This window comes from Astatotilapia calliptera, chromosome 15, assembly GCF_900246225.1.
Source record: "Astatotilapia calliptera chromosome 15, fAstCal1.2, whole genome shotgun sequence".
Lineage (NCBI taxonomy): Eukaryota > Metazoa > Chordata > Actinopteri > Cichliformes > Cichlidae > Astatotilapia > Astatotilapia calliptera.
The window spans coordinates 36,592,923-36,614,634 of NC_039316.1; the positions used below are offsets into that span (position 1 = coordinate 36,592,923).

The 21,712-nt window shown below is 39.7% G+C and overlaps 1 protein-coding gene across 2 annotated transcripts in view; it reads right to left on the reverse strand.

The window, feature by feature from the left end:
• The window catches only part of atp13a3 (ATPase 13A3), a 35,508-nt gene extending 24,710 nt beyond the window's left edge, over window positions 1-10,798 (reverse strand). For both annotated transcript variants that reach the window (XM_026194424.1, XM_026194423.1), the window contains exons 1-2: window positions 9,810-10,798; window positions 3,136-3,216 (exon numbers count right to left, since the gene is read on the reverse strand). The gene's annotated coding sequence lies outside the window, so the exon portion shown is untranslated. The remainder of the gene's footprint in view (window positions 1-3,135; window positions 3,217-9,809) is intronic.
• Window positions 10,799-21,712: the final 10,914 nt, after the last annotated feature.

The following is a 21,712-nucleotide window of genomic DNA, read 5'->3' on the forward strand; positions in this document are numbered from 1 at the left end:
CGCTTCACTGTGTACTAACTGTATATGGTTGAAGTGACAATAAAGCCGACTTGACTTGACTTGAAAAAGCTCAGGTAATTAGTTCCAGTGATTACCATGGACCAAATGGATTTAAATTTATTAACGGGAATCATTTCATCTTATTTTAAAAGCTTGTACAGATTCTCCCACATACAGCTTAATAATTACAAGCCATTTTTCCCATTTCAGTATTAACATCCTTCTCTTCAAGGACCAAACAGTCTTGGGATCTGGTGTAGGTGAAGATGTATACAGTGGGGAAAAAAATACTCATGAGACACCCAGAAAATTTGCCAAGACAAAGTTTGAAATAAATGGAAAAAAGAAATTAATGCGACAATAGTTAGCATCAAGGAGGATTTATAGGCAGAAAGCATGCTTGGCAATCTTTCCATAAAACTATTTATGGAAATGGAATGCATTAAAACTATTTAATGCATTTAGCTTGACAACAATTTAAGGTTAATCAAAGATTTTTGTACATAAAACTCTGGTAACAGAGAGTGGTGTTATATGCTTTGGACCGTTAAAGGTTACACCTGAGTCATTAACTATTTTGTATTAAAGTGGTACTACAATAGAACCCTGTGGCACACCTCTGTTGACACTAATGAGGCTGGACTGTAAGCCATCAGACCCCACAGCTTGTATAACACAGCTGAGACAATTTGCCACCAAAACCAAAAAAAGATGCCTCATAAGACAGTCACGATAAAGAGTATCAAAAGCCTTAGATCAATGACTAAATATAATCAGGTACTGTTTTGTACCCCAAACAGAAGAATGACAAATAAATGACACATTTTAAAATAGAGTACTATGTTAAAAATGACCTCAATGACATAACATGACACTAGGGCTGCTCAATTAATCGAATTTTAATCAAGATTACGATCTGGGCTTTCAACGATCATTAAAAATGACTGAGCCGATTATTAGCCCCTCCCTCGTGCTTTACTCTCGCGCTGCTCCGTATGGCAAATCGAGCGCACCTCTCTGCATTTCGAACACGCGTCACAACAATTAAGAGGACCCGAGGGAAGCTTGGAAAGCTAAGCAGAAGTTATTTGGAGAGGAGAGTGACTGCCGTTGGTTGAAAAGAGAGGTAAAAAAAAAAAAAAAAAAAAAACTTCAGTGGTGTGGAAACATTATGGGTTCGCGGAGTCAGACGTGGATCAAGTAGACATAGTGTGTAAACTTTTCTACGGTGTCATAGCATAGCTGCACCACAGAGCAACACTGCAAAGTTCACTAAAAGTAGATGTTTACATTTTTCATTTATTTTTTATATTGCAAACATTTGCACTATTACCAGTATTTGCACACTATTTTATATTATTTTTTTAAAGTCTTTATTCAATACATTGTTATTGTTAACCCTTTAAATCCCTGTAGAACCGGAACCGTGTAAGCTAGCGCAATAATTTGTTTTGCATATGAAACCGGAGGAGTTGTACTTACATCTTATGCCATCAGCTTGTCCTCGGTCACGGTTTCCTTCCACATAAAGCTTTGCAAAAATTGCATATAAAGCGCTTGCAGGAACAAAAACATAATATTCCAGAAACACGCTTTGCCGTTCCTATCAGCTGTTCGTAACACTTCCCACATTGAAAAAGACGTCAACGCGAACTATCGCATGTCCGCCATTTCCTGTCCGAAACCGGAAGTGACGCCATTTTCGTGGAAAATGTAGTTTTTTACTTGTAGGCCTTAAAAGCCTATACTGGTGATTTTATAAGTCATGTTTGACTCTATACTTTTCTGAATAGTTTCTGGGATGCTTGGAACTCGAATTGCACTGCTGGAAATAGTTTATTTTGATGCACCTGCTGTTTTCTTTGCAAATTTGCATCATAGGATTGTTTTTTGTTTTTCCTGCAGTATATAAAAATTGCTGTATCTCCAAAATAAAACTATGAAGACACTCAAAATAAATTTCCTGTGGTGGGAAACTATTTTTTGCAACTTTTTTGTATTTAAAGTTTTGAGGGATAAGCCTCTTAAATTTCCCCAAGTAGAAATATATGTAAAAAAAAAAAAAAAAAAAAAAAAAAAAAAACGATTTTCAATTTTTTTGTAGTTTATTGCACTTTTTTGCAATTAATGTAATTACTATGGACTTAATGCATACATATTATTAAAATATGGGCTATAACAGTTGTATTGATGTATAGCAACTTGAAATGCTCCCAAAAATGGCACTACAACATGTAAAAAAAATAATATAAGCTCTGGCGGACTTGGTTCTATGGTAGGTCTTAAAGGGTTAAATAAATATCGTCAAATAATCGAGATCTCAATTTCAGTGAAAATAATCGTGATTATCATTTTTGCCATAATCGAGCAGCCCTACATGACACAACATCCAAATATAAATTGCAGCTAAAAAGGATTACAGAGTATCAAGTTTATGTGGTTACTGAAACCAAGACTGTTACGTAGTCTATCCAGATAACAGAGGGTGGTGACCTCTAATTACAGGTTCCAAACAGACAACAGCAGTTGAAACCTTACCAGACTTATGACCCCATTTATGATTCAAGTACCACTATGTGACAACTTAACTGAAGCTAAGAAAAAGTCGAGTCAAATTTTTTTTCCTATCTGCCAGGTTAGGAATGGTTACAAAGTAAATAAATAAGGTGTATGGAAATATTGCAACATAATAAGAAAATTGGGTATGGTTAAAAGTTTGCTAAAATGCCGTAACAATAGAACATTTTGCATCATAACAGAGAGAAGAAAAATATAGTATTCGTTGTTGCCTTCCTTTTACTTAATTCATGAAGTAAAACAGAAGCTGGCCATCATATTTGCTGTGCAATTGACCCCTTGGGGATTAATCAGAATCAGAATACTTTATTGATCCCTAGGGGAAATTATTAACACTTTGCTTGTCTGGTAATTAAAATGAAGATTTTTTTCAGATATGTGGATAAATTAGATATTGAAAACCACAAACAGTTGAACATAACTAAATTACTGCTTAACGTGAATGTTCAACTGACTAATATTAAAGCATGCCTCGGCAGATTTCAGCAACATAACTGAGTGAGTATATCACAAGTCTTTTAACAAAATTATGTTTTTTGAAGGTTTCTGTGTACCTACCTTGAGAGCCAGGGACAAAATGCCCCAGGCGGTCCTCTTCCCCACAGTTAGCTTGCTCTCTAACCACACTAACCTGGAACCCTGGATGGAAAAATCCAAGAGAAAAAAAACATTAAAAATTACATCACACAATCTACATTACAATTGATTTCCAAATATTCTGAGTCTTAGGTAGGTTGAAGGTTAACTGAGGATACACATTTACAAACCAATATTACCAAATAGCCAAAACTGTTCAGAGTTTCTCCTTAATTGTCACTTCATCAAGATACAGAAAGATTGCTTCAGAATTTGATTGTAGTTGATCATTTGATTTGGTCCTATTGCCACCTTTTCCAACAACACTTCAATTCTTCTTCTTTTTTTTTTTTTTTTTAAAGTTAAGTATCTAAAGAATTAAATAAATAAATAAATAAAAATGGGTTAAATGTGAGTTTAGTCCAAAACCTAAACTGGCACCACTGTGGAATAAGAAGTCTGTTCATATAAGATGGATCTGTTGGGTTTCAAAACTTAAGTTATTCATTACGATGTTGTACCTATCTTAATAAAAGCTTTTGACCTATTTTACACCTGAAATTATTAAAAGATTTACTGTGTGACAAACTGTTCATTTGGTTTTGTTATTTATTCATTACTGAGAATATACAAGCATGTTGTGGCCTCCAAACTAAATGTTGAGGATGAAACAGGTTCCAGTTTTACATCTTCCCAGGGACTTCAGAATCTCAGTACTTCAGGTGCCAAGATGATAAGAAATTGTTTCCACTTCACTCCAAAGTTTAGAATTACACCAGCCAATTGCTCAGCAGATAAGGTATGCCTCCTGCTTTGAATACAAGAGTGACAGGAGGAACTAGTATTCACACTGGAACACTGAGGACCTTGTGTGAGGCCTCCAGGAGCCAACATGACTTCACAGATATTTATAGATCGCTTGAGCCCAGCCTAAGGCCACATTGTTGTCTCTTATCTAATCAAATAAGAGACAACAATGTGGCCTTAGACTAATCAATCTGCCATTAATAAGCAATGTTTGCTTGGGGAAAAAATAAAACATTAAGCAGCTGTTGATCTTTTTTCCCCAAACAAGAGAAAACATTGCAATCATCCGAGTTCCTGCAAAAACTCTGTAAGATGAAAAAAAAAATCCACTTAATATAAATTTATAAAACCTCAGAGGCTCAATCATGAACACCTATTTGAGTCCTAAAGCATCTATGATCCTGTACAGCTTTTACACAGCCCAGTGCCTTATATAACCACAATATTGTCAGCATGTATTTGATTGCGGAGTTTATGGCTTTAATATACAAACAATCATTAAAGTCAGCAAGTGGAACATTACATATGGAAACAAATTCTACCAAAGTGGGCTACCAATGTTTCTGGATTTTTATTCTGTGAAATATTTTTTAGTTACTGTACCAACTACAAAAATTGTTAGAAAACACTAAAATATGTCATCAAAATTCTTTGATGCAAGTATATCCACTTACATAAAATTTACACGGCATACAAGAAGCGTCCAGAGAACCGTTCTTGTTCTCCATTCTTTTCTTTTTTTAACAATAACAAATGATTAGCAGTCAAAGATTCACTTAGCATGTGGGATTTAATTAAAAATACTGCTTGCACATAATGCTCGGGCACTTTGTAGATTTTTATCTTAGCAAAGAGACAAATAAATAATGAGAGTAGACATATACTCCTTTCCCTTTCTGTCCTGTTCTACAACACACAAGACAAAAAGGAAAAAGTGAACAATGAGCCATGACCTAATGACATAAGTCTATAATTCATGGAAGCATTTGGAGGAAAAAGTGTTTTGTTGCCATCATACTCTGAACTCAATGCGCTTTCTTTATCACTTCCCCTCCTACTCATTGGGTATTAAAGCCAAACTATGTTTCCCATCATGAGCCAGTCATGTTGTTTATCATTATAGCTTCTGGGTTCACTTTAAAAAATAAATAAATAAAATCTTTTAACTACCTGCCCTTCCTCGCCTGTGTAGACTAAAATGAGTTCCTGAGACAGCCTTCAAAGTTCTCCACCACATAACATAAGTTTATAAATAACTGAATACAATTTTAACTTGCTTGTTTTACCTAAAATGTATGTTCCATTCATGCACATAGAGCATCTACTGCATCCTTTGGGTTTAGGTACATACACAGATATGGAAAAAAAACAATGATGTAAAGTGTTGACTTGTTGGTTATAGTTAATCAGTTTGTGATATATATTGTTATTGGGATAAAAACAAACAAACAATCTAAACACTTTTTCTGTAAATTCAGTGAATAATTTATGTAATCATCACATGGGGAGTACTATTTATTTATTTTTTTACATCTGACAAAGTCGGTGTCAGACTTTGTTACAGAGGTAGTCCCAAATTTAGGAACAAGCGCCTCAACTTGTTTTGGCTGGTCTCTCTGGGATGCCACGGTGACTGTTGCAAACTGTCACCTAAAGCAACGAAAAAACTATTGCAGTAAACAGTGCATTTCCTGCAGCATGAAATAAACAATAGAGTATAACATAAAACGATAGACAAAGTTGTCATCCGATATATTTTGTCAATCTGGGGGAGCATCACAATGGCATAACGATTATAACGCACAACCACAAACCACATGAACCCTAAACCTACACAAACAGAAAATAAGAAAGAACTGCAAGGCTGAGGCTGTGTTGAGCATTCCAATCTTCAAATCTTTAAACCCGACCTTTAAAAAGAAACTCGGACTCTCAAACGTGGGCCGACATGCAATTAAGAACGGGAATCCAATTTGTCTGAAGTGCTGAAGCTAAAACTTATCGAAAATAAGAAGGATTTGAGTGGTTAAATGCTTCATTTATTCAATACAAATCTTGAAATGATTTCAGTGTGTTCATCGGCACGTATAAAGGCATCAGTATAACCACGACACAGTAACACCAACTCTGATCACTAGTTGCAAAATGTTAACAGTAACTCTTCTATCTCATACCTGCCGTGCTCATATTCAATTTTAATGCGATTAAAGAAAGATCAGGAGTCTCCCCATGTATGAACAACAGAATTAATAACGATAGCTGTGTAAGGAATCTGAAGAAATCCAAACATTAGTTATGGTTATAATCGCAGCAATCACACCAGAAAGCCATGTCAAATTTATTCAGCTGCAAGACATCAACCAGAAACACACAGCTTAAGTTGTTTTAAAAAATACATGAAAAAAAGTCCTGCAAAAGATGGTATCTGTTTATCTCAACATCATGAATTCTGTCAGGAATTACCTAAGTCACAGAACCTAAAACTCACAGAGGAACTGTTACAACTTCTCCATGTTATTCGAAGAAACGTCCAGCCGAGGAGCTTGAAAAACTGGTCTCAAGACAAACTAGGAAAACTGGCTTAGTTTAAAGGTAGTTAAAGGTGAGATCACCTTACATCATATACTCTTGCACCTTACTGCAGAAACAAATATAACAAAAACACAAAACTGTGAAGAGAGCTGCTGAAATGATGTGCCATCGTCATCTGTGTCAGGTGAAAACGGACTTCAAGGGATGACTCCAGACGGTGAAAGACAAAAAAGAAAAGAAGACAGAGAGCTTGGTTTCCTTTCCTATGGAAAGAAAATACTAGAGGGAAAAGCCTGGGAAAAACTTTAATCCTCAAGATCAAAAGTATGCTAAAGTTCAAGTCTGACCGCGTGATCTTGGATTAACAGGAAAATTGTTTGAAACTGTGCTTTTCACTTTACAGAGGTGTGTACTAGTACACAATTTCAATTAGGTATTAACTTTTTCAACACGGTCGTAACACCAAGACAGCTTTTTTACACTTTCCTATCCTCATATGAGAAACGAGTGAGGAAAATAACCCAAACAGTAGCCACAGTCTGCCAAGTCACAGGGCTGGACTGCCAACGTCTGGTATATTCAGTAGGTACTCTGATTACATGCTACAAGCTAACAGAGTAAAAGGTAGAATTACAGGTCATTTTTAAAGCTACAGTGTGTCAGCAGCAAAGGAGCCAAGTCTCATTCAGCATTTCATCCATGTAATGGTAGTAAAGCTCGACTTCAGCAGTTGTTTCTTATTATGAAACATCAGTTTAGGAAACCCAAAACTTCCCCTGTGTCAATATAAGTGCGTGGCTCCGCTACTGCAAGGTGGATTAGTGGTACAACTGTGCTGTTAACATGCATTACGTATTTTAACCCGGTATAAGGAAAGTTAAAAAAAAAGTTTATATATTCTTTTAATATAACCAATGATCTAATTATCATTAGAAGATGCCTCTTGAATAAACAGACTGGTTCTTTTATAGAGCTATTCTACTCTGAGTAATCAAAGTGCTTTATATAACTTCCCTCATTACCCATTCACACCGATTCATACAAGCACTTTTATCTATGGTTTACTCAACTCAGTCAACAAGTGCTTTTTATCTAACATTCACACACATTCATACTCCAATAGATGCATCAAAGAGCAACTTATAACTTAGTAGAAGACCTACTCTACTTAGACTGTATCTAGATTCCACTCATATCACTTGTAACAATTGATTATGCTGAAAGAGCCCGACGGGTGCTGATAAGAGCAAGCAACAGTCACGATCTGCAAATAAGCTCTGCCATATAAGCCTAATAACACCTGATAAACAATGCTCTAAGGTCGTACAGCGCATGTTTGTCAAGATGTTTTCGGTGTTTTTATGACCTCACTTTGCTACCTAAAGCCTTAAAAAGTCTTAATCAACATGACACTGCAATCTCAGGTTTGCACTGGTCTGTTAAATTTTGCAGTTGTTCCTATTTTCATTGAAAGCATTCTCACTTTTGCTGAGAACTTGAGTGTTCTGGTCTTACTGAAGGCAAACTGTGATACCAGCAGTAGAAAGCTGCGTTTCTCTATCACACTGCTCCGAGGCTCCCACATCAAACAGCGCTGGGCTGCTGAGAGGACTTTTACCATGTCAGGATATTTGACATCTCTGCTCTGAATTAACACTGGCAGGCCTTCCATCACAGGTTGATGTGTTCAAGCTCACCTGTAAAAGCCCTACAGGCACTGGCTCAAAGGACAGTGGAATACTGGCACCAAACTTCTTAATTTAAACCGCTTTCAAGTGCTCAGCTCGACAAGACCTCAAGCTCCCTCACAGAGAAGAGCCAAGTCCAAGGGTAAAAGGGCAAGTTAGCTTCTTAGTTCTTCAATTCTTCTTTATCCAGTTTAAAACAAAAAATAGTTTTAAGTGCTGAACAGACCTATCTTATTTACAGACCAATAGTGTCAAATTTTATGAATAAATGCAATTCATCTTACATCTGAATCCCATATTGCTCAAGGTCTCACGTGAAAGAAGATCTAGAGGAATGGATATTACTCCACTCAACTCAACGTTCATATTGTCACTAACTGTAGTGATACTGAAGATAACACTGGCTCTGTTAAAGTGAAAAGACATCAAATATTTACAAATATATAAAACACCCAGCACGCCCCTGCGGGCGGTTTATCCTTCAAGCTCGGGTCCTCTACCAGAGGCCTGGGAGCTTGAGGGTCCTGCGCAGTATCTTAGCTGTTCCCAGGACTGCGCTCTTCTGGACAGAGATCTCCGATGTTATTCCCGGGATCTGCTGGAGCCACTCGCCTAGCTTGGGAGTCACCGCACCTAGTGCTCCGATTACTACGGGGACCACCGTTACCTTCACCCTCCACATCCTCTCGAGCTCTTCTCTGAGCCCTTGGTAGGGGCTACATGAATAGGATGAGGGACCTATGGATAGATATATATATATATATATATATATATATATATATATATATATATATATATATATATTACTCAATGCAGCTACCACGAGAAGCCTTTCACAAGGCCTGTGATTAAATGCTATCAAACATTAGTCAAAGTTATTTTATTAGCATGTTTTCATACGCTGTAGTTATTGCAGGTGTATTAACTTTTCCAATCCTACAAATTACTCGAGGATGAAATGTAGCAGGTGTGTTAGATTAAACTGTACGCCCAACAGTTTAAAGCGTCTTCAGATTTACTTTTTATGCCAACGAAATGATAACTGGATAAGAAAAAAAGCCTTCTGCAGATCAAAAGGCTCATCACAACTGCGCAACTGGCATGCACATGTTTACAACTTGAAGGGTGAAAATTCTTGATTTTCTGTCACTACGTACTGTCAGTATCATAAAGGATATGACCGGATGCTGTCCAGCAAAACTGATCTGTATTAAAAATGGAAAAATTACTCCGGGGGAACAATCCTGGCTACAATCCCAGGTATCCACTTAGGTGGGTCTGGGCAGATAAGAAGACATGATTGAATGTTTGCTAGCTGGCTAACATTAGCCAAGTTGCATTGTTAGCCTGACTAGCTTAAAAACAACGTCCAGGTATCCTCCACTGTTGAGCTGTTTTCCCAATTTAATCGCTGCCAAAAGGAAAACTGTATCTCAGAGGCAATCGTGGTGATTCTCCACCCGTGCTGCTAGAAGGATGAGGCTGACGTCTCCACACGCATCAGCTAGAACCATACCGCTTTTAGCATTTAGCCGCGCTTGATAACGAAAGACACATGGGTGATGATGATGATGGTGGTGACAGCGATGAAGGCAAAACCGCACAGATATTTCATTATAAGACACTCACCCAGAACCACCTGGACACGCTGAAGATCACCTTCGAGTCATATTGAGAAGAAAGTAGCTGTTATCTGATGAAAAACGTCGCTGACGGAGAAAACGGGCTAAGTTGATTAGAAAAATGTTGTCGCGGCAGAGGAGGCTTGCAGTGTGTTGACAGCTCAATGGGATAGACCGAGTACTACAGCAACGATGAACTGGCCTGAACTGGCTGTCTGACTGCAGGAAGTGACGTCCATCTTTTCGCGTGACGTCACGTAAGTAAGCGACGAGCACTTTTCCCTTAGAGAAAATATTATAACAGCTGCAAAGGGAACGCTGCCTCATGCTATAGCCTTGAACGCAATAAATAAATAAATAAAATAATGCTGGGCTAGCAAGGAGTCAGTGATGCCTCTAACACAGCACAGTGTACGCACAATATCAGTGTAAGGAGGAAGTACAGATTTTTTATTGGTTATTTACGAAAATGTTTTAGAGTTTCTCAAGAAGAAGCGATGACGAAAGCCATTGTTGCGAGATCGATCAACTTTAGACCAGACAACAAACGACGGAGGCTCCGGAAAAGTGCAATCAAACGATGAGTTTTATTATCACAGGAGAACAACCAACCGTCAGCATACGGAATGGGTTGCTCTGACAAGAATACATTGGGTTCTGGTTTTATAGGACAAAATATCACACCTACGTCAATACAGTTCAAAAATACATGGTGACAGACGGGCAAAAGTTCAATTCGTGCAGACAAGGGTTCATCACGTACATATAACCTTACACCGACATATAACTTCTCCTTTCTACATTACTTGCCTTTCAAGGTAATAACTTCAGGTCTTAGCATTTCTGAGAGCTAATAATGGACCCTCGTCATTAATCCCTAAGTAGAGTACTTTTGCAGCCAGTCTCAAACTGAAGTAGAAGACGCTTAGGCCTTCACTCAAACCTGCTACTAGATTAATATGTGTATTGTAAGCATGCATGCAATTAACCTGCTATGTTCTCATCTTCTCTCAACATGTATCATCTGGACACTCTCACCAGTGAAGCTTAAAACCTTCTAGAATGGAACATCAACTCTTTACCAAGCACATTTATGCATTGTGTATAAAATGAACTCAACCTGTAAAAATAGAAAGGTCAATGTGATGACAGACATATTCAATGCAATATAAACCCTGTAAGAGATATTACTGATAAATGATACTGTGAAACATTTTATTAATACATTCTTCATAAGGCAAATTATATGGTAGCAATAAAAGAATCTCTGAATCCCAACACCATCAAACGCTTTATTGCTAAATAGAGTAAGAGTTTTAGAGTTTCCCGAGATTCGGGGTATCAAATATCTGCTCTGTCAGCTGTTCATCGTCCTTTTTCGTTGTATTTTTTGCTTGTTTGTTTTACGTTCTACATAGTTTTCAGAGCAGGTTTGCTTATTCCAGCTTTCATTGTTTAAAGTATTTTTGCTTTGGTCAGTTTTGTGTAAGAAGAGAGTATAAAGGCTCTGTGGATCAGGGGCGGATCTAAAGGGGTGGCATGGGGTGGCAAGTGCCACCCTAGTTTTGCATATGACAGTGTGGGGTGGCGTGGGGTGACATGTGCCACCCTAGTTTTGCATATGACAGTGTGGGGTGGCGTGGGGTGGCATGTGCCACCCCTAGTGCCACCCTAGTTTTTCGCATATGACAGTGTGGCAGTGTTGTTTATTAAAATAAGATAGCATTAACACTTTAGTCTAGCACTAAACTTCACCATGATATTGTCATGAATAGTAGCGCACACTAAACCAGGTAAGAGCCACAAATATAGTTATTTCACTGTGTTTATTGAGCACATGTTGAATGCTTTCTGCTTTTTGCAACTTCATAAATCTTGGGGGCTTACAAAGAACTGATCAAAAGAAATTAAGATATCCAAACTTGACATATTTAATCCCTAATTCAGCCAAGCTTCATAAAAACTAGATAATTCTTTCTCCTGCCAAAAGCAGTGAACACACAACTTAAGTTCATATACCCCATTTGTAAAACACATACCAAATCAGTTGCTCCTTTGACAAAGAAATTCAGCAACCCACGATTATATAATCCTTTATTCAGTAACAACCATGTATTCATGAGTGAAGATTTAGTTTCTGATTTATTCCTCACTTGTGCACTTCAACTATTGTGTCACTCCTGTGCAATTCACCTCCCCCCTTTGCTAGCCAAATTTCAAGGTAAAAAAAATGTTCTTTTTTTTTTTTTTTTGCCTGTCCCGTTTGGCTCTTTTGCCATCAGAATTGTTGTCTAAAGGCAAACAAAGATGCCTAACGGATTTACTTTACCAAATTGACCATCCCAGCCTTGCCGTAATGGTCCATTTGATTGACCTTTTATTGTTTATTTTATCTTCACTTACTGAATACGGGACAGACTTGACTGGGAGAAAGAAGGGGAGAAAGAAAGAGGGAAAGAAACAGCTGAGAAGAGGGACGGGGAGAAGGGCAAAAGACAAAAACCAACAGAACGGGCAGAGAGAAAAAAAAATGCATATATCAATCACCTGGATCACCTGCTGAGAAAGAAAAAAGAAAACAAGCAGAAGAGAACAAGAGTAATAGAATAAACAACATCACAATGATATATGGGAATATGACAGTAAATACCAAATATTAAACATTATTGTGCAGCACATAAGATCAACAGAACACAGTGTGCTTTGAGGTAGGAGCCAAAAAGGGTGTAGTTTGTGGGTGTGATCACCCTTGTGTACACCTGTGAGCATGGACGCGCTTGTTTTTAAAAAGGTTCCTTCATCTAATGATCTGCTAGAGGGTGTGGGGGGGCCACAGCCCCGTCCTCCAGGGCATGAAGCAGGTATGGAGGAGATCAAAACTCCAGACATCCAGAGGCCCCCAGAACACAAGAGACCAAGGAAGACCAACAGAGGGGCAGCCGCGCCACTGTCCCAGAAAGAGCTGAGGAGAGTCCCAGATGAGGGCTCACTCAGCAGCCGCGGAGCAGAAGCCAGGGGGGGTTGCAGTGACGCGCCCGTGAGCTCCGCCGGCAGCCAGCCGTGCCTGAGTGACCGAGCCCCAGACCGAGAGGCCGGGGGCACCCCACCTCCGAAGTGGCCCGAGCGAGCCTCAGGCTCCAGGCCCCGATAAGCGGCCGCCAAGGAGTGAGCCGGTGTTTACCTGGACGCCCATCCCCGGACACAAAGAACCACCAACGCACCGATGTCTGAGGGAGTCCGCCACTGGCAGGGGAAGTGGTGGTAGGGGGAGATAGGCCTCCAAACCTTGGAGGGCCTGAGATGTCCCCAGAGAGGTGGCGCCTGACACCCAACCTGACATATAGACACAGAAATACAGGCACACACAGATACAAACATCCATTCCCACCCTCATGCTCTCATATGCACTTACTCCACACTCAACCAACGTGGAGACAGACATAAAGAGACGCTGTACACACGATCACACTCCCCAAGCGTACTCTACAAACCGGGTCTAGGTACCCTTGCCCCTGGAGGGGGGAACTGCACCCAGACCCAGGTGGTGTTACCCTTTTCCCTGCGGTGGGGGGAGGCAGACCGCCCCGACTCCGCAGCAGCAGGAAGGCCCCACACTCCAGACCGCAGTCGGACGGCCAACTCCTCCTCCTAGCCCCCCCGCTCCAGCAGGTCGCAGAGAATGGGGAGAAGACTCCAAACCTCCCTCCACCCGCTCATATGTAGTGTTGATGCATGTGTGTTCTAAGGTGCATTTAAAACCCAGGGGGGCATGGAGCTACCTGCCAGAGAGCAGCAGGTAAGCGCATAGTCCCTCCTGCTAGCCCTCAATGTCTACGTGTATTCAAAATTGAGAGGTGGGCAACGACGCCAGGGGTGAGGTTGTACACCCTGATGGTACTTTGGATTCCGTGTATCGTGCCCACCCCCAAGATCCTATATGTATGTGTAATGAGAGTGTGAGTAATGTGAATGTCTAAGTTGTGGGATAAAATTGAGGCACAGGCAGCCAGAAGGGGACAGAGGGCGGGGGGGGGGGGGGGGGGTAGCCTCCTCTGCACCCTGGTGACATACCCCTACTCCAAGGTCCTGCATGTGTGGGTGGTTGTGGTGGAGCGGGAAGAGGGAGGCAGCTGGAGATGGGGAGGGGGTCAGCTCCCCCGCTGACCCCAGTAGGCACCCCCATACTCCGCGACCCGCCAGGGAAAGGGGGCCCAGGCCCATCCAGACCGGGGCCCAGTGCAGCAGCGCCTCCTGGCCCCACAGAGCCCGGGACAGTCCACCCAACCCCACCACAGAGAAAACTGCACCCACCCCACCATCCACTCATCTTCCAGACTACATAAGACAATAAACACCCAGGCTGAGATCTTCCTCCACCTCTCCTGTATCTCCCCCTCCTGCAGAGGGAGCTCCTGAGGAGAGGAAAGCTGTGACAATCTCCCCCACCAGTTGAAGAGCCCCCCAGGTGGCTCGATGCACCGGCGGCACCCTGCTCCAGGGCTGGGCCCCCATGCACCCACCCGCCCACAACCCCGGCAACACACCAACCAGGACCCAAGCCCCCGAGGCCCAGTCCGGGTCCCAGCCCAGAGACGGAGCGCCCCCAGAACCTCACGCCCATCCCGGACCCACCCAGGGGCAGCCAGGCTACCAGGTCAGTAACCCACGTCCGTCAGCACAGACCCTCCCCTAGCCCCGCTGCACGCAGCCGCGAGGAAACAGTCACCTGAGAGCCAACAGAGCCCCTAACCGGACATGACCGCTACCCCGGGTTGAGCCCCCCAAGGAAGATGCCTCCGGGGAACCCCCCGACGCCCTAAGCCTGTCCCTACCCCCACACCAATCACAACAGTGAAGGCGGGACCAAACTATGACCCCCCACCCCCACTAGGTGATGGAGCTGATCAAAGGAGCCCAGAGCAATTGATCTGATGTGGTGGCAGAGGCTGTATCAAGACTGATGTAATCTAATAGATAATTTCTATACTGGTTAGAATTAAGATTATTTTTATTTTTCCAGTTCATGAGGACTGTTTTCTTGGCTATGCATAGGGCAGTGAAAACCATATGGGCGATATTCTTTTCTGAAGTGACATTATCTAAGCTGCCCAACAAACACACTAAGGGGGAAGTTGGAATGTTACATTTCAGACACTTCGATAAGTCTTCACATATCTCGCGCCAAAACTTCTGAACTGGTGGACAGAACCAAAGAGCGTGGATATAATTGTCCGGTGAATTGGTTTGGCAGTGTGAGCAGTTGTTGGTAGACGTAAAGCCCATCTTGAACATCCGATGACCTGTATAGTGCACTCTGTGTAATATTTTGTATTGAGTTAATTGAAGACTGGGATTTCTGATTAGATGAAAGGTTTTTAAGCAAATCTGAGACCAGAAGTTTAGGTCTAAGTTAACTGATAAATCCGCTTCCCATTTTGCAATAGGAAGTGATATTGATTCGTCTGTTTTAGAAAGCATTCTGTATATTTTGGATAGTAATTTGGGGGTTTTAAGAGTAAGAAATTGAACCACACTTGGTGGTGTTTGTAGTTCAACTTGACCCAGTTTAAATTTCTTTTTTACTATGGATTTAATTTGTTGATATTCTAAAAATCTTTTCTTGTTGATCCCATATTGTGTAACTAGTCCGTCAAATGAAATAAATTCTGTTCCTTCTAGTATATGTTCTAAATATTTGATTCCTTTACCACTCCAATCTGAAAAGTTTATCATATTATTGTTTTGTAATATGTCAGGGTTGTTCCAGATAGGTGTACGTTTGCATGGGATTAATGAAGACGCCGTCAATTTTAGAAACTCCCACCATGCTGTCAGAGAAGAGCTGATGTTGATGCTTTTAAAGCATTCATGTCGTTGGATGTTTGAGCTGATAAATGGTAGGTCTGAGATCTCTAGATTATTGCAGAGTGCTTGTTCTACATCTAGCCAAGGTTCATCTAAGAGGGTGTGTTTTAGCCATCCTGAGATAAACTGAAGCCTGTTGGCTAAGAAGTAGTGCTGAAAGTTAGGCAGTTCTAATCCTCCTCTATCCTTGGTCTTTTGTAGTGTTTTTAAGCTTATACGTGGGGGTTTATTTTTCCAAAGGAATTTGGACATACATGAATCTAGAGATCTGAACCAGTCTTGTGGCGGTTTAGTTGGGATCATTGAGAATAAATAATTTATTTTTGGTAAGACCATCATTTTTATAGCGGCAACCCTTCCTATGAGTGATATGGGTAGACATTTCCATCTAGCCAGATCATCTTCTACCTTCTTTAAAAGTGGGATATGGTTTAATTTAGTTAGATATGCAAGCTTGGGAGAAACATTAATACCTAAATATTTTATATTTCCCGATTGCAGTGGTGTAGAAGAGGAATTATGGAAGGAGCAATTAATCGGTAGGACTGTAGATTTTGACCAGTTAATTGAGTAATCTGATATTCTTGCAAAAGAGTTTATCAATTCAATCACCCCAGAGATATTGGTTTGTGAATTTTGGAGAAAGAGTAACACATCATCCGCATAAAGGCTGATTTTATGTTCCACGTTCTTGCATTTTATGCCCTTAATTACTGAATTCTGTCTAATTGCTGCTGCTAGTGGTTCAATAAAAATTGCAAACAGTGAAGGGGAGAGTGGGCATCCCTGCCTGGTGCCCCTCAAGAGACAGAAGCTGGAGGATGTCTGGTCATTTGTTCTAACACAAGCTGTTGGGGAATTATGTAATATTTTTAACCAGTTTATGAAAGAGGATCCAAAACCAAATTTGTGTAAAGTTGCAAATAGAAATTTCCAGTTAACTCTGTCAAATGCTTTTTCTGCGTCTAAAGAGAATATTGTAGTTTCTAGGTTTTTACTGTATGAGTAGTCTATCAAATTAAGTAATCTACGTGTATTTGTTGATGAGTGCCTACCTTTTATGAAACCAGTTTGGTCAGGATGAATTAAGAGGGGGGTTATTTTCTCCAGTCTCTTTGAGAGAGCTTTGCAGATTATTTTAAGGTCTACATTTATAAGGGATATTGGACCATAGCTTGAGGGATATACAGGGTCTTTGCCTGGTTTTAGCAGGAGATTAATGTTTGCAGAATTCATATTTGATGGAAGTCTGCCCTTTTCTTTAATTTCCAACAACGTTCTGTAGAAAACTGGGGCTAGAATCGACCAGAATTCTTTGTAGAATTCTCCAGGAAAGCCGTCTGGACCTGGAGCCTTATTATTGGGCATACTTATCAGGGCTTCCTGGAGTTCACCTGGTGTCAGTGGTGAATCCAGTGCCATTGCTTGAGTGTCCAATAATTTTGGAAGAGTTATGTTGTCCAAAAACTGATCAATTTCTTTTTTAGATGGGTTTATTTGTGGTGAATACAACATTTTATAGAAATCCCTGAAAATGTTGTTTATTTGTATCGGTTCATATAATGTGTTCCCAGATGAATCTTGAACAGCACATATAGTTGTTTTTTCTTTATTTATTTTTTGCTGGTTTGCTAGAAATTGACCGGATTTATTACCATGTTCATAATTTTGTAGGCGTAGTCTTTGTACTAAGAATTTTGTTTTTTTTATCAATTATCTCATTTAATTCTAGTTTTGTTTTGCGTATTTTGTTCAATGTTTCCTGATCTTGGTGGGACGCGTAGGCTTCTTCTAGTGATTTGATGTTTTTTTCTAATTCCTGAATATTTTTGTTTTCTTTTTTCTTTTTATGTGATGAGAAAGAAATTATTTTACCTCTCAAAGAACAAAATGTTCTGCAGGATCGAATCACTCAGTGCCTTGCATGCTCTGCAGTGGAGTGGTCGCTGACAAAGGGCCAAGAAAAACAGAAAGATCCTCTCCCCACTGCAGCTTCAGATGTGCTAATCCAGGCTCTTCATCACTTTTGCAAACAAAATTCCACCTTTTTATATGGGACACACGGGTTGTTTTCTTTTGGCCTCAGAAGGGACTGACATGAGGCCCAGATCAAGCCATGCTAGCTCAGCGTTTGTAATGGCATCAGACCCCTAAATGACAATTTGTCTTTGGGTCTATTTTTAAGATGGTAAAAAGTTTTAATTGCCAAGTCTCCAACAGAAAGGTTCAGGACAGATTTTTTTCAATATAGAATTAAAGTCAATCTGTTACTATGGTTGCAATGACTGATCTGAAGACTTATACAGCTACATACATGGGATATCTCCATATTCATCAATATTCGATAAGCTTTTGTGCATTCACTTTTCAAAGGTAGTTAAGACAAATCTATTGCAGATATATAAATTAGAGATGGACCAATCTGATATTACGTATCGGTATCGGTCCGATACTGACGTAAATTACTGGATCGGATATCGGAGACAAATAAAAAATGTAATCGATCCATTAAATATCAAAAAAGCACCTCACAAAACTTGTGACATGGCGTAACTCGGCTCATAACCGTAGCACGTTGCAGCAGTGTGGTCACATGATAGAGCGGCTGTGTGTATTTGTAGCAGGGGCGGAGCCTGGGGGTGGCTTACTGGGCTTAAGCCCGGGTTGTTTTGTCAGAAGCCCGGGGTCTTTTGGAGTGTAATTTTTCATAGTTAGATGCCTGGCTGACAACTGTATAAAACAAAAAGTACACACAATATTCGAAGCACATAGTGCACACTGTGGGAATTTACGACTGTGCGTGAATCCCCCCTGATATTGGTATGATCCGAGCTCAGGCACTAAGCGACTGAGCGAGGGGGCGGGGCAGCTGCTGCCTGTGAGTGCGCTGTTGGAGAAACTGAGCCAGCCATACTAAGGAGAGCTTAAGTTTGACCAGGTACCAAAGCAAATCATTCGTACCGTATAAATAATGTAAATATGACGGTGCATCACGAAAGATTGATATCAAACTGATCACTTGACCAATATTACGTTACTTGCTCTTCAAGTGAATCAACAAATGGCGAAATGAAAAGCGAACAAATGCAATTTTTTTAAGAGTCTTAGCTTACATGTGTTTATTTCATATTTTCAGTTCTTACCCTCCCCGACTAAATCGGTTTCAGTTATGTACTGAAATATAAGAATGGACATTAGAGGGTTCTTTCAAAGAAAAAACTCTGGTAAATGTTATTTTATATATTATGCTTTGTATGTTGTTCAGTATATTTCTATGCAAAACAAGAGGGGTTTCAGTACACAGCAGGATATTCACATTTGTAACCAGATATTTACATACACTTTAGGGAGAAAATTTTTTTACTGTACAACATCAATTTAGAGTAAACTTTTGTTAGATAAATATTGAAATATCTTTTGAATTAGTTTAATGTCAGAATAAAGAGAGACAGAGCCTTCTGTTTTTTTATCACTTTGATCCAATTTAGGAGTACATGTACACTAAGTTTGTTAATTAATAAGAAACTCCAGACGATTCCATTCTGAGCTGAAGAAGCTTCTGATAGGTTATTAGAGTCCATGTGAGTAAATTGGTGGCACAGCTGTGGATGCATATAAGGCAAAACACAGAGCCTGTTTCTTTGAAATGGGAAAATCAAGAGATGTCAACCAAAACACCAGGAAAAGAATTGTGGAGCTCCATAAATGTGGCTCAAGTTTGAATACAATTTGGTGCCATTTGCAATTAAGAAATACAGATAGTTTCTCTCTTTACCCTTAAAGTTAACAAATATGTTTTTTATATTTATCAATCTAAAAAAATAAACATTTAGTTTGATTTGATCTTACAATTAAAAAAGTGTTTGTGTTTTGATCTGAAGAGTACATAAATATGTGGTTTCAACTGTATATTTGATGATTGTCAGCACAAAGAGGGAGAGAGAGGAACAGAGAGGGAGATGGAGAATGAGGACAGAACAGAGATGAAGAAGAGCAGGTGAGACATACATGTTAGTCAAATGGTTGTTTACCAAAAGTATCACCGTATCATAGGTACTCGTGTATCTCGTACCTAGTGTTTCTTTTTAGGTTTGTTATTTTTCAAATTCTATATTTATTAAGTTATGCAGGCTTTTTTGCACAACAAGGCTAAATAATTATATAAACTTTTCTCAATCTAAATAGTGGACTTTGGTAGAATTAAAAAAATAAGTGTAGTGCAGGTCTATGATGATTTTTAGTGCTACTATCATCTAGTTCTGATTCTGGTTCTGTCTTTGTTAAGTCCTAAGTAGTCCTGATTTTGAACTCTTGTAGTCCTGTTTTAATTCCGGATCAGTTCTGGGTCTGGTTGAATTGGGGTTTAGTCTTCGTGTCTTGATACAGCCCCGACTTTGTTCTGCCTTGCTGCTTAAGTAAAAAACTAGTTTAAGGTGTCCTGCACATGTGATATATATTTTTCCCTATATGAAGTCATTCATTATTGAACAAAACTCAAAACAGAGCCTATTAATCTTTCAGTCATTTCTAAACACCCCCCCCCCCCCCCCCCCCCCAAAAAAAAAAAAAAAAAAATCCCACATGCATACTACCCTTTAGGGCTAAGCCCCGGGTGTTTCAAATGTCTGGCTCCGCCTCTGATTTGTAGCCTCGCTACCAAACCAGCATTTCATCTCCGAGGAAGTGATCCCAGAGAGAAGTAAAGCAAGTGTGTAAGTTCATCTCTGAATGTTTGTAAAGCATTCCCGCGTTAAGCTTAACAACCGATTTATGGAGCGATGGCCTCTTCTCTCTCTCTCTCTCTCTCTCCTGCTGCTACTTCAATCATGAAACTGATCAATGATCAGCTGATCGGCTTTTCTGTCGCTAGTCCGTCACTCTTCTTTGTTTTTGGCCCACTTTGCGCCAGAAAGAGGAAACCAGCGGCTGAACAACAGCAGCACTTTTAACCTTGATCAGCTGTTGTTAGAACTTATTTAATATTACTTTCTACACCAGGATCTTTTTCTACGCGGCTGATGGCTGGTAACTGTGCAGGGGCGGATCTAGCAAAGTTTAGTCAGGGGGGCCGATAGGGCATTAACAGGGAAAAGGGGGCACAAAGACATACTTTTCTTTCTTATTCTCATTTTAAATGTCTAGCTTTTAATAAAAAATTATCCGAATCTTACACCCAAAGTTTTAATCTGATGTAAAATGTATAGAAGTCCATTACTGTATATAGTAACTATTAGGTCTAATATACCCTAGTAAGCTATAGTACTTTTTCCTTTGGGAAGATACCATCTGTGCAGTCTGCAATTCTGTTGAATCTATTTAATTATTCTTGAAAAATAATTTATTTTTGTGCATTTTTTTCACACTGCATCAAATTAAAGTTGATTACGTCGATTAAGCATCACGAGGTGGAGGGTGCGGGGTGGTTCCCTATTTTTTTTTTTTTTTTTTTTTTTTTGCTGGGAGTTTTAGAGCCCTATTAGTTAGGTTGCTTAATATTTCTGCTAAGTACTCTTTAAAATACCAGAATAGGGAGGATGGAGTAGGTTTAAGTTTATTAGATTGATCAGTATTGCTGAACTATGAAATATTTTGGGTGCAGTGTATTTTTTTACATACAGGTATAACAGAATAGCTTTAGTGTTTTTGTTTTTTTTAACTTGAGTATGAACTTGTACAAAAAGCAGCAAGATATTAAAAAAAACAGTTTTATTGATTAAAAACCACTATATCGGATTCATATCGGTATCGGCAGATATCCAAATTTATGATATCGGTATCGGACATAATCAGAATCAGAATCAGAAAGGGGTTTATTGCCAAATGTTGAGCAGGTTTACAACATTAGGAAATTGCTGATAAAAAAGTGGTATCGTGCCATCTCTAATATAAATGCATAAACCATCTTCTTAAGCACACCTGCTTAAATCTTCGTTAATCAGCCAATCACATGGCAGCAAATCAATGCATGTAGGCATGTAGACACAGTCAAGACAACCTGCTCGAGTTCAAACTGAGCAACAGAATGGAGATAAAATAATTTAAGTG